The following is an 11,383-nucleotide window of genomic DNA, read 5'->3' on the forward strand; positions in this document are numbered from 1 at the left end:
TTTTGCCAGTAGGCTGGCTTAGATAGTGTTTATTACCAGACTGAACGGAAAAGTTTGAGTTTTTCATTTCGCTTTTATAATTTATTTACCTTCTTTTTTCCATCCAACATAATACTTTAATTATTTAGGAATTTCAAAAAATGTGCTGTAATCAAACTCTCTTCTTATTCCTCCGAGATCCACCTGCTACCCCTGTGCCCCACTTCCACATGAAATAGGGAAAAGAAAAGAAAAAAAACCATCAAGTCATTTTATTTTGCCCACATACTCATTGACGCATGGTCAAATTTCCAGTGGCCAGCCCTTTAAAGAAATCTGAGTCCTTCCTCCACCTCAGCACAGAAGCCATCAACTGTGAAGAACTACACTTCAGCATCTTTGTCACAAAATTTAAGGGCTCTCTTCAATAGCTTCCTGTCCGGACTACTTCTTTTTGGGGGTCTGGGAGGAGAGGTTGGCACAGAAGCCTTCAATATCTCATTCTCAGCTGTGAGTTGCTGTTGATCAGGGTCAGGGTGATTGCGTGTTGGGCTGAATTTCCAGGGGCAAGACCTGTGCAAGCTCCAGTGCCAGCTGCCCTGTCTATCCCGGAACGACCATCGTGTTTGAAGCTCACAGGCAGTCTCTCAGCCCCGTGCTCTGCTCTCTCCCCAGAAGGGCGAGCAGTGGCAGCTGGGCCTTCGAACGGAGTAGTGGCTTGGGCCTACTTAGCAGCGATGGGGCAAGATATGGGTCAGGTGGTGGCTCAAGCCTCCCAGCCGCCCAAGAACAGGCCCTACTCGGCAGCAACATGTTCCTTTGTCTGCTGACCTGCTCCCGTACCTGTTGCCTGCATCTCTAGTTCCACATCTCTCTGCCACAGGCACCACTCCGTTCCACCATCTTTTTTTTAATCCTAAATTTTTCAGTTCTGTTTCTATATCTTGACCTTCAGGAGTAAAAGCATAGTCACACCTAAAACGTGTATTATCTTTCTCATGCTGCTAAAGTCACACAGACCTGGAGACCTAAGCAACGAGATTATTTGCATTTGGAAGGATGCAGTCAGGGTGTCAGTGGATTGGCTCATTCTAAGGTGGTGGGAGAGAATCTATTCTTGGCCTTGTTCCTTCCTGGAGGCTGTTTGGCAAACTTTGGTGGTTTTGGCTTGAAGATGTGTCACTCTGGTCTCAGCCTTCACCTTCACATGCATATTTGCTTCTGTATTTAAATTTCCTTATTTAGAAGCATGTAAGTGATATTGGATCAGAATCCACTCTAATAACTTCATCTGAATTTTTATTATTTGCAAAAACACTTTTTTCAATAAGGTCATATTCATAAGAACTAGTGGTTAGGGCATTATGATCTTTTGAGAGGATAACATTTAACCCATTAATGATAGGTAACGTTTCTGAGATAGTATATTTGAAAGCTCTTTGTTAGTGGTTTTATATATGTTTGAAGTTTATCAAAACATTGGAATAATATGAATGCATGCCAATAAGCGAGTCACATAAGAATATGTGTTTTTGAAACAGGACTTGTTTGTTCTTACAAAAAAAATATACATATACAGTTGAAAGGAAGAGTTTTCATCCGACCTCACAATTCCTCCAAGAGCCCTAGACTAACAAAAACCCCAACACCAGGTATGAGAATTCTTTTTTAGAATTGTTGACCATTGTTGTCCAAGAGACTCTCAAAACATATTGGGCTATGACTGTTTCTTTTGGTTATCCAAAAGGCAGAAAGCAAGTCCCTGTTGCTGAAGACGTTATTCGCTTTAGACACAGGATCAGAGGATCTAAGCTGCATGCAAACTGAAAGTCTCTTTCCTGAGGACTAGCTTGCATGGTATCAGGAAGTGTCACACGTGTTTCCAAAGGAGGAGAGAAGCAAGTCCTGCCATACCCAGCTATGTCTCTTAGGCACATAAACACAAACCAGAGTGGCATATTTACCCAAAGGGCACAATAGTGGCACAAATACCTTGTTGGTAACCAACAGCTCTCTAATTGGACTTAAGGCCTACTCAACAGTAAGGAAACCTAGACACCTGCCCAGAGCTAGTGAAATCATGGCTCTTAGAGGAGAGACTCGACAACTGCCACTTCCCTAAACCAGCATAATCCCTCTCAACATTCTAAAAATTTGTCCTTATACCCATAGGTAAGTGTGGTTCTTACCCCTCATCAAGGAAATGTTTTCTTTGCAACATATGGAGAACATTACAGAAAGCCACAAGGAATCAAAATGCAGTTGTGGCACTTAGTTCTAATTGATTCACCTACAGTATAACTCCTGCATTTAATATTTGTACTATATCTCTAACAAAAGAGCACAACACATAGCTCTAATACTCAGAGAGAGAATTATTAATATTATTACTATTTTTGAATCATATAATACTTGTTATGTTCTTGACATATCTTTCATTGAAGATCATATTACACAGTTTTCTAAACTAAGTTAGATTCCATAGTATTCTAAATATATATCTGAATTTATGATACATTGGGTAACTAACTTGATGGTCATTGGTGATGAATTTGGTCACTCTATTTCCAGGCATCATTAGGTTGAGTCAGACTTGTCTTGTGTGATTGAGGTCTTTGTCATCAGTCTTGACCCTCCTATTTTCCAGCTGTTGTCAAGACATTTTTAATGATCATATTGTTCTCCTGGCTTAACTTCTTGATGAGGAAAGAGCTTTTTTGATCCATTATTTTTTGATCTGTTGTGTACTTCTGCAATCCATCCCATGTCTTTCTCATTCCATCGTCTACTTTCCCTCAAACTACTCCATGTTTTCTGAATACTGCCATACCTTCACCCATTCCTCCACTAAGAAGGTCTTTGTCTTACTTGTTTCTCTTCCCAGCAAGTGCTTTCTTATTATCTTAAATGATATTGTTCTTCTGAAGGCTTTATTGTAAGCCAAACTTTCTTTCTTTTAGCATTTGCAGTATTGTGTTTAAAACTTACTTTAAAACTGATTACAGGATAATATAAAGGCTAACTTTCACTGGACTTTCTTTTTACTAGACTTCAAAAAATAACATGTTTATTATTCAAGAATTTCATATTTATTATTTCAAGAATACCTGTATACAATATATTTTGATGATACAAACTTTTGTTTAGTCCTCTGACAGTAGAAATTGGAAATCAAATTGAGGAACCATCTTCAGACTTTGTAGCCTCAGAGAGGACTCCCAGTTTTCTAGTGATTTAAAGGGTGGAGGAGAGCAACATTATGGAGACTTTGTTGATAAAGAGAATACAGCTGAAATACTTTTAAACATTTAATTGTGACTGAACATATTCTTACAGCCCTTTGAAGCAAACAGATTTTGTTGTTGTTGTTGTTTACAGGTGGCCATGGATTTGCACCACAGGTTGCAGCAGATGGTTTCAATAGCTCTGTTGGATGCTCTTCATCTGTGCCTGCAAAAGGAACTTCAGGCTTTCTCTGTGGTTGTTGCTATGTTCCAGTACGATGCTCTACTTTTCCACTGAACCCTACCGGCTCTAGCACAGAGCTTGGCTATAATTTAATCTTTTCTTTTGTAAGTAGCTATAGATAGCTGAAACTTTTTATTTGATGATTAAAAAAAATTATTGATCTCTTCATGAAATTTGCAGGTAAATGGTGGGACCTGGAAAGGAACATCCTGAGTGAGCTGTCCCAGAAGCAGAAAGACACACATGGTATATACTCACTCATGTAGACATATAACATAGGATAAACCTACTAAAATCTGTACATCTAAAGAAACTAATCAAGAGAGAGGACCCTGACTAAAACGCTCAATCCCCATCCTGAAAGGCAAAGAGGATGGACATCAGAAGAAGAAGAAAACAGGAAACAACCTAGGAACCTGTCACAGAGGGCCTCTGAAAGCCTCTGCCCTGCAGACTATCAAAGCAGACACTGAGACTTATGGCCAACTGCTGGGCAGAGTACATGGAATCTTATGTAAGAAGTGGGAAATAGTAAGATCTGGAGAGGACCGCAACCCCACAAGGAGAGCAACAGAACTAGAAAATTTGAACACAGGGAACCTCCCAGAGACTCATACTTCAACCAAGGACTATTCATGGAGATAACCTAGAACCCTTGCACAGATGTAGCACATGACAGTTTAGTGTCCAAGTTGGGTACATAGAAATGGGAAGAGGGACTGCCTCTGACATAATCTGATTGGCCTGCTCTTTGATCACCTCCCCCTGAGGAGGGAGCAGCCTTACCAGGCCACAGAAGATGACAATGCAGCCACTCCTGATGAGATCTGATAGACTAAGATCAGAAGGAAGGAGAGGAGGACCTCCCCTATCAATGGACTTGGGGAGGGGCATGCGTGAAGAAAGGGAATGGAAGTTGGGATTGGGAGGGTAGGAGGGAGGAGCTTATGGGGGGATACAAAGTGAATAAAGTGTAATTACTAAAAAATAAAAAAAATCTATAAAAATGTGACTTTTTAAGGTTAAAATTTTTTTTTTATTGATTTCTTAACTATATTTTTTAAAGTCATGGGCTCTAAGAGTCACTCTTTTCTTCAAATGTTTGTCTTTCTAATGTTCACCTACATGATTATGTCAGTAAAGGACATAGAATATATTTGCTTACTACAAATGTTAACTATTTTGAACTTTTCAAAACATATAAATTTAGTTTCCGTACATCACTAGTTACAAATGACAGCAAATTGGGATTTGTTCATCTGATTTTTCAAATTTTTTTTCTTAAATTAGTGTTTCAGTAATACTGCTGCCACTGTTCTGAAATTGTAAAGTAAGCCCTCATGTTCACAGGACTCTCAGACAGTGCTGTGCTCAGAGCACTGTGATTCTAAATTGTATTTGTTAACTGCTTCTTAAGGATTTTTAACAGTTTTCACTTGAATATATTATTCTTTTATGTGATATAGAGGCATAACATTAATTTTACTTGTAATGTTTTTCAGTAATGTCTAAGCTTCCCCCCAACCCTCATGAAACAGAGTCAACTAGAAACCAGTAAAATTCCATTTCAAGAATTGGTAGAAGTACTTTATTACACAACTTCTATATTAAGGAGAATGAGTACAGTAGCTAAAAATTAAAGTATTTTTCTTCATGAAAAGTGGGAATATTTTTCAGAATTTTGGGAAATGTCAAAGTAATTTTAGCTGTAGTCATATTGCATTTAATGCTATTGAGAATATTGCTAACATTAACAAAAATATTCTGTAATTTCCCCAGTTATTGCTGCTGGTGACGAGGGAGGCAAACCTGGCATGCATCCATGCTTTGGGCATCGCCATTAGAGGCATCAGATTCCACATAGCAGAAGCAATCTTTCCTGAAGACAGCTGAGAACATTTTCAGTTGGGGGCAGAGGTTAGGGTTGATTACTCCTTATCTGTGCTAATGATTTCGTAGAATATAACAAACATACCAGAGTACACATGAATGTAAATTTTCATGAATTAGACAGTTTTTAAAGCATGTCAGTGAGTACGTGTAGATAGGGCATTTATCTGCAATAAATAAATAAATAAATCTTAAAAAACATTTCACTGATTTTTTTTTAAGTTTATCAGAATATAGCAGTTTGAACTCAAAGACGAGTTTTATTTGGTGTTAATCATATTGTCTTTTTTCCCCCTGTGAAATTGGCAGCATTCAATTTGTAGATATTAAGCTGTTTTTGAGGAAGAAGCTTGGGCAAAAAATGTAACCAATCAGCAGGTCCACTTCCACTGTTCAAAGCAGCTGGAAACTCATCCTTCCTGATGGTGAGTCATGCTCACTCTCATACATGGAAAATACTTGAATATTACTTTATTCAGTGGGACACTATTAGGATGTTGACGTATGATGCTTCATTAACTGAGTGTAGGCAATCAAAATAACAGTGAAAAAGAAAACTGTGGGTTCTGGGCAGATGCTCAGGGGGCAAACGATTTGCAGCATAACCTGAGGACCCCAAAACAAAGCCACATACGGTGATATTCCTGTAACTTCAAGAAGCTTTGTTTTTGAGACAGAGTTTCTCTGTGTAGTCCTGGTTGTCCTGGAACTCGCTCTTTTGAGCAGTCTGGCCTAAACTCACAGAGATCCGCTTTCCTTTGTTGGGATTAAAGGTGTGTGTCACCTTGAGATGTGTATGCCAGGCTAGATGAAGCTTTTATGTAAACAAAACGGGACAGCTACAATGCTGTAGAGCAGTCCATATGACCAAAGTGATTGTTGTAGCATCAAAGTGTGTCTAGCCAAAACTTCTGTTTTCGTGGACTTTATACAGATGTAACTTTGATATTCTTTCAGCATGTTAGGTATTATAAGTTAGTGTTTTATATTTATACCGTCATGTGAATAATCTCATGAATATATATATATTATTATGTATTTTATATAAAATAAAATAAGTCCTTGCTAGCCCAGGCTGGCCTCAAATTCAAGATCCCCTGCCTTAACCTTCATCCACAGAGCTTAGAGGCTTGTACTCTACACCTGCCCTGAACTCTTTTATTTTTTAAACTTGTCTTTATTTTTTTGAGCTTATAATATAATTTCATCACTTTCCCCTTCCAAACCCTTCCACATAACCCTTCTTCTTCTTCTCCTCCTCCTCTTTCTCCTCCTCCTCCTTCTTCTTCTTCATGGCCTCTTTTCTGTTAGTTGTTGCTTCACGCACCCCCCACCACATATGTATGTTTATATACATCCATATTCTTTTTTGTTTTGTTTTGAGATAGGGATTCTCTGTGTGTCCCTGGGTGTCCTGTAACTCACTTTGTAGACTGGGCTGTCCTCAACCTCACAGATCTGCTGCCAAGTTCTGAGATTAAAGGTGTGTGCCACCACTGCCTGGCTATCCATATCCTTAAATATATACACACAGCCTGCTCAGTCCTTGTAATATTACTTGAGTATATTTTAATGGCTGACCACTTGGTATTTGACACCTGATTGGTGTATTCTCCCTGGGGAAGGCTGTTTCTCCTGTTCTCAGCATTCCTTAGTTCCTTATAGTTCTTTGCCTAGGCTTGATGCCCTGTGGTTTTTCTTCTGTCTATCTACTGCACACAGATTGCATCTTGAGTATCTTCCCCAGTAGCAGAATTGGTAGCTAAGTCTCATGTTTTCTAGAGATTGACATTCGGATTCTGGAAAAGACATTTAACTACAAGACAGGTCATCTAAAATGGTAGTTAATTGTCTAGCAGATATATCATGAAATATGAAAGGTTTGACCACTGTCTTAGCTTGGGTTACTCTTGCTATGATGGAGCACCATGACCAAAAGCACATAGGGGAGGAAAGGGTTCATTTGGCTTACACTTACACACCCACAATATATCACTGTAGAAAGTCAGGACAGGCGCTCAAACAGGGTGAGGACCTGGAGGCAGGATCTGCTGCAGAGGCCTCACAGAGGTATAGCTATTGGTATGCTCCCCATGGCTTTTTCATAGAACCCAGAACCAGCGCCGGCCCACGGACGCCTTCCCTCACTATGGGCTAGGCTGTCCTACATCAACCACTACGAAAATGTTCTACAGGCTTCCTTACAACCCAGTCTTATGAAGGCTCTTCTCAAGCGGGGTTCTCTCCTATCAGATGACTCTGGCCTGCGTCAAGTCAACCTGCAATTAGCTAGCATAACCACTGTCAATGAAAAAGTACATAATTGTTTAGAAATTATGAAAACCTGTGTTTCTGTAAGTTTTTTTTAAATTGTATTTGTTATCACAAATGTTAGGCTCATATTCTACATGAGCTATGGCCTCATATATCTGTGATTTTCATATTTAAAATCTTTCAATGGCTTTTATTGCTTATAAAATATACAGATTCTATTTCTTCTAGTCGTCATGTGGTTCTCTGCTATCATTCTACTGTAGATTACTCCAGCCTCACCTAGGACAGCCCTTTCTATCATCCAACATCATGGGAGTCCTTGCATACTAATAATTCCAGGCCAACTCAGTGGCTCCTGATCACGCTGCAGTGACAATCTGTTTTGCATTCTTGTCTTAATTTGTATTTTTGTCTTGACCATCATAGTGTTTGTATTTGGCTTATCTTGTAAGTAGCAGTTTTTCATGTGAGATTCAGTTTTCTTGGTGACTGACTTCTGTCACTGTGCTTTTCCATTTCAGGGATCTGGTGTAGAAATTGTAGTTCATTGCTCTTAGTTGCTAGACTAGACAGTTTTTAAGATAAGCATAAAAGTTGCATGTTTAATGTTTCATTTTTTTGTTTTGCATTTCCATTTTTGGTGTGATCCATGACCCATTATGCAGGGTGACTAACAAACAGCTGTTGAATTAAAGAATGGTTATTCTCTCTAGGAAAGAGAAGTGCACTTATAAATTGCTGTGATAAAGGATGTAAAGTGGATTTCAAAATGAAAGGTGAGTGTGCGTTTCAGGGAGTATTCAGTGTGTAAAGAGCATAGCATGCTTTCTATACTCTCACTCCAATCGTACTAGCTTCTTAAAGTCACTACACAGAACTTTACAGTTTTGAACAACTATTTGTGATTGGAAGATGACCAACAAAATTAAGTAACTCATTTTCTTACTAGGTATTAGATTTTAGTGTTCATTGACCTTAACACTATTAGTTTTCTGAATAATGTCTCCATGTGCTTGGGTATCAGCAGTTCAAGGTGGGAAAGGAGATGCCTGTTTGGATATGAAAAAAATTAAAGGATGTCCCATTTGTTACCACGTGTAAAGTTTCATTTGCTTTGAATCTGTCACCACCCTTATGTCATGTGGTCTTGATTAAAATGGTAATTATGTCTAGAATTACCACACTGACATTTTTTACATGATTCAATAGTTTAACATTAAAATACCTATTTACCATATTAGTTTGTTAGTAATATGAAAAACTTTCCATTGGCTTTGTATTTTGTTTTATAATTGTAAAATTTATATTCTTTTTAGTATGTGTTTACTTTTAAATTTAGACTGCGGAGAGAATGTACAGTAAAGATATTGACATGGAGCAACAGGAAGCTTCAGCTCTCTGATACCAACTATCTTCCACTCAGTGACTTACTTATTTTAAAATATACAGAAGTAATTTAATGAATATACAGAATTGAAACGGACTTTTATGAATGACATATCCACTAAATAATTCAAAAATAAGTGGGGAAATGGTTTGGAAATAAGATTTTTGTTGTTCAAGCAACAAACAGTAAGACTTTTTTTTTGGGTGATATTATATATTTTGGCCGTTCAAACTGTATATCCTTTACCCTAATTAGTAGTGAAAAAAAAAACTTCTAAATAAATATATGTGTTCTAATTTGTGCTGCTAAGAAACAGTGAAAAAATGGCAATAAAAGACATAATGAAATATAATTCTGACAGCCTTTATGATTACAAATCACTTGATTGACTAGACATTCTCAAAGTGAATTATAAATCAGATTCATTTTTCCTGGTTGATTGTTGGCACATATTCTAACTTTTCTACTTTGTGATATATGAAAGTTTCTAACAGAATAAGATATACAATCAACTCTTTAAGAAAAAAATAAATTGACTTAAACATGAAGCACAGTTTTGAACAATTTTAAGAACAGCATGATTTCTACTTTTGTATTTCAAAGTGGATTCATGATGATGAGCTTATTTTTCAGATTAAAAAATTGTTAGGATGTTTTGTTAACATTCATGCAATTTCTATAAACTGATATCAGTTCTACAAGCCACCTCTGTGCCTGAACAAAGTCTGTAAAAATATGTTGTTTTCCTTTCTATAATCAAAGAAAATGAACAGAGGAAGAACTGGACATTAAAAAAGGACTTTTGCTAAAGGAAGTGTAGTTTCCCTAAGTGTCTAATTTGTAAAGGGCCCACGACATTGCAATTTTAGGAAGAGAGAATATTTCAGTGGTGGCTGACAGGGAGGGCCTCTTTCTGAGTAGGGCAATGATCCCCAGGACCTGAATCTTGAGTCTTTCCATTTGTAAAACTGAACCAATAGGATCATTCTACTTTAAAATATATTTGTATTCATTTGACTTTTTAAAGTTTTTTATGCTGAAGTATATTGGCAGGTGAGCGGCAGGAGAGACAAGCACAGCAATCACATCATGTTAAACTCCATCCACCAAACAATCGAGGGGAAAAAGTGCAGGAGCTCTATCTACCTGAGCTAAAATACCTTTAGGGCTTAGGGATGTAGTTCAGTCAGAGGGCACTACCCTGACGTGACTGACGTCATGGACTCATTCTTTAGCAAGGAAAAAGATGTCAATGAACATGATTTGGGTGTCCGACACAGCTCCAGAAGTAGATTAACAGTTCATTTTACGTTATGTTCTGTGTAAAGTGTGAGATAGCACATGTCACCTTCTCAATGTGGATCCAGAAAAGGCTACCTTTTCCCCAGGGAACTTTCTCAGCACATTTCTTGACTATAAATGTAAGAATTTATTTCTGTACTTACAATATTTACATGTTTCTTCCTGCCAATATTACATTATTTTCATAGCTAAAGTTTTATAATAGAATCATTCAGAAATTTTAGATAGGGCCTCATTGTGCAGCCCTGGCTGGCGGTTTTTCAGTGCTGGACTCAGATGCAGGGTCCTGAGCTACCACTGAACTGCACCCTGATCCCAGCAGCAGCAGCGTAGAGATTCCAGTTGCTTTGAAATCTGTGATTTCCCCAAAGCAAACATTTTCTCAGTTTTGCTGCTTGACACAAGCAAGCAAGAAGAGCATAGTTTCATATACCTATGTTTGGGTCCTGTGCGTGCCAGTTGCCAGTTTGTGTGAGTGTATCCTCTTTACTGTGGCGATTATTTCAAGTATGAACATTTGCTTCTGTCATGTCAGTGTGGGTGCCCCTCTAACACACCTTTCTAATTAGGTAATGTTGTGTGTATGTGTGTGCTGGAGTGCAAGTATGTGCATCTTGTGCGTGCAGTGCAGAAGAGGGCGGAAGAGTTCTTTAATTTCCTGGAACTGGTGTGATTGATGGCTGTGAGCCACCATGTGGTTACTGGGAATTGAACCTGTGTCATCAGCAAGAGCAGTAAACACTTTTAACCCTTGAGCCTCCTCTCCAGCCTCTCTCTATATACTTTAAACAAAAGCTCCTAGGCTATAGTAGACACAACAAAATGACTGTGATGCCTAAAGTTTGTGTGTTGGTAGTTAACTGTCATTCTCTGTGTTAAGAGGTAGAATACTTGAGAATTGACTAGGTCATGAGGATCCTGCCTTCAGGAACCACTTCGTGTCATTATCTAGAGAGCTGGTTAGCACTGGGATAGTAGGGTTGTTATAAAAATCAGGTCTGGAGGCCGTGGTGGTGCATACGTTTAGTCCCAGCATGCAGAGGCAGAGGCAGAGGCAGAGGCAGAGGCAGAGGCAGAGGCAGA

The sequence above is a fragment of the Psammomys obesus genome, unplaced genomic scaffold (assembly GCF_907164565.1).
Source record: "Psammomys obesus unplaced genomic scaffold, mPsaObe1.curated_primary_1811, whole genome shotgun sequence".
Classification (NCBI taxonomy): domain Eukaryota; kingdom Metazoa; phylum Chordata; class Mammalia; order Rodentia; family Muridae; genus Psammomys; species Psammomys obesus.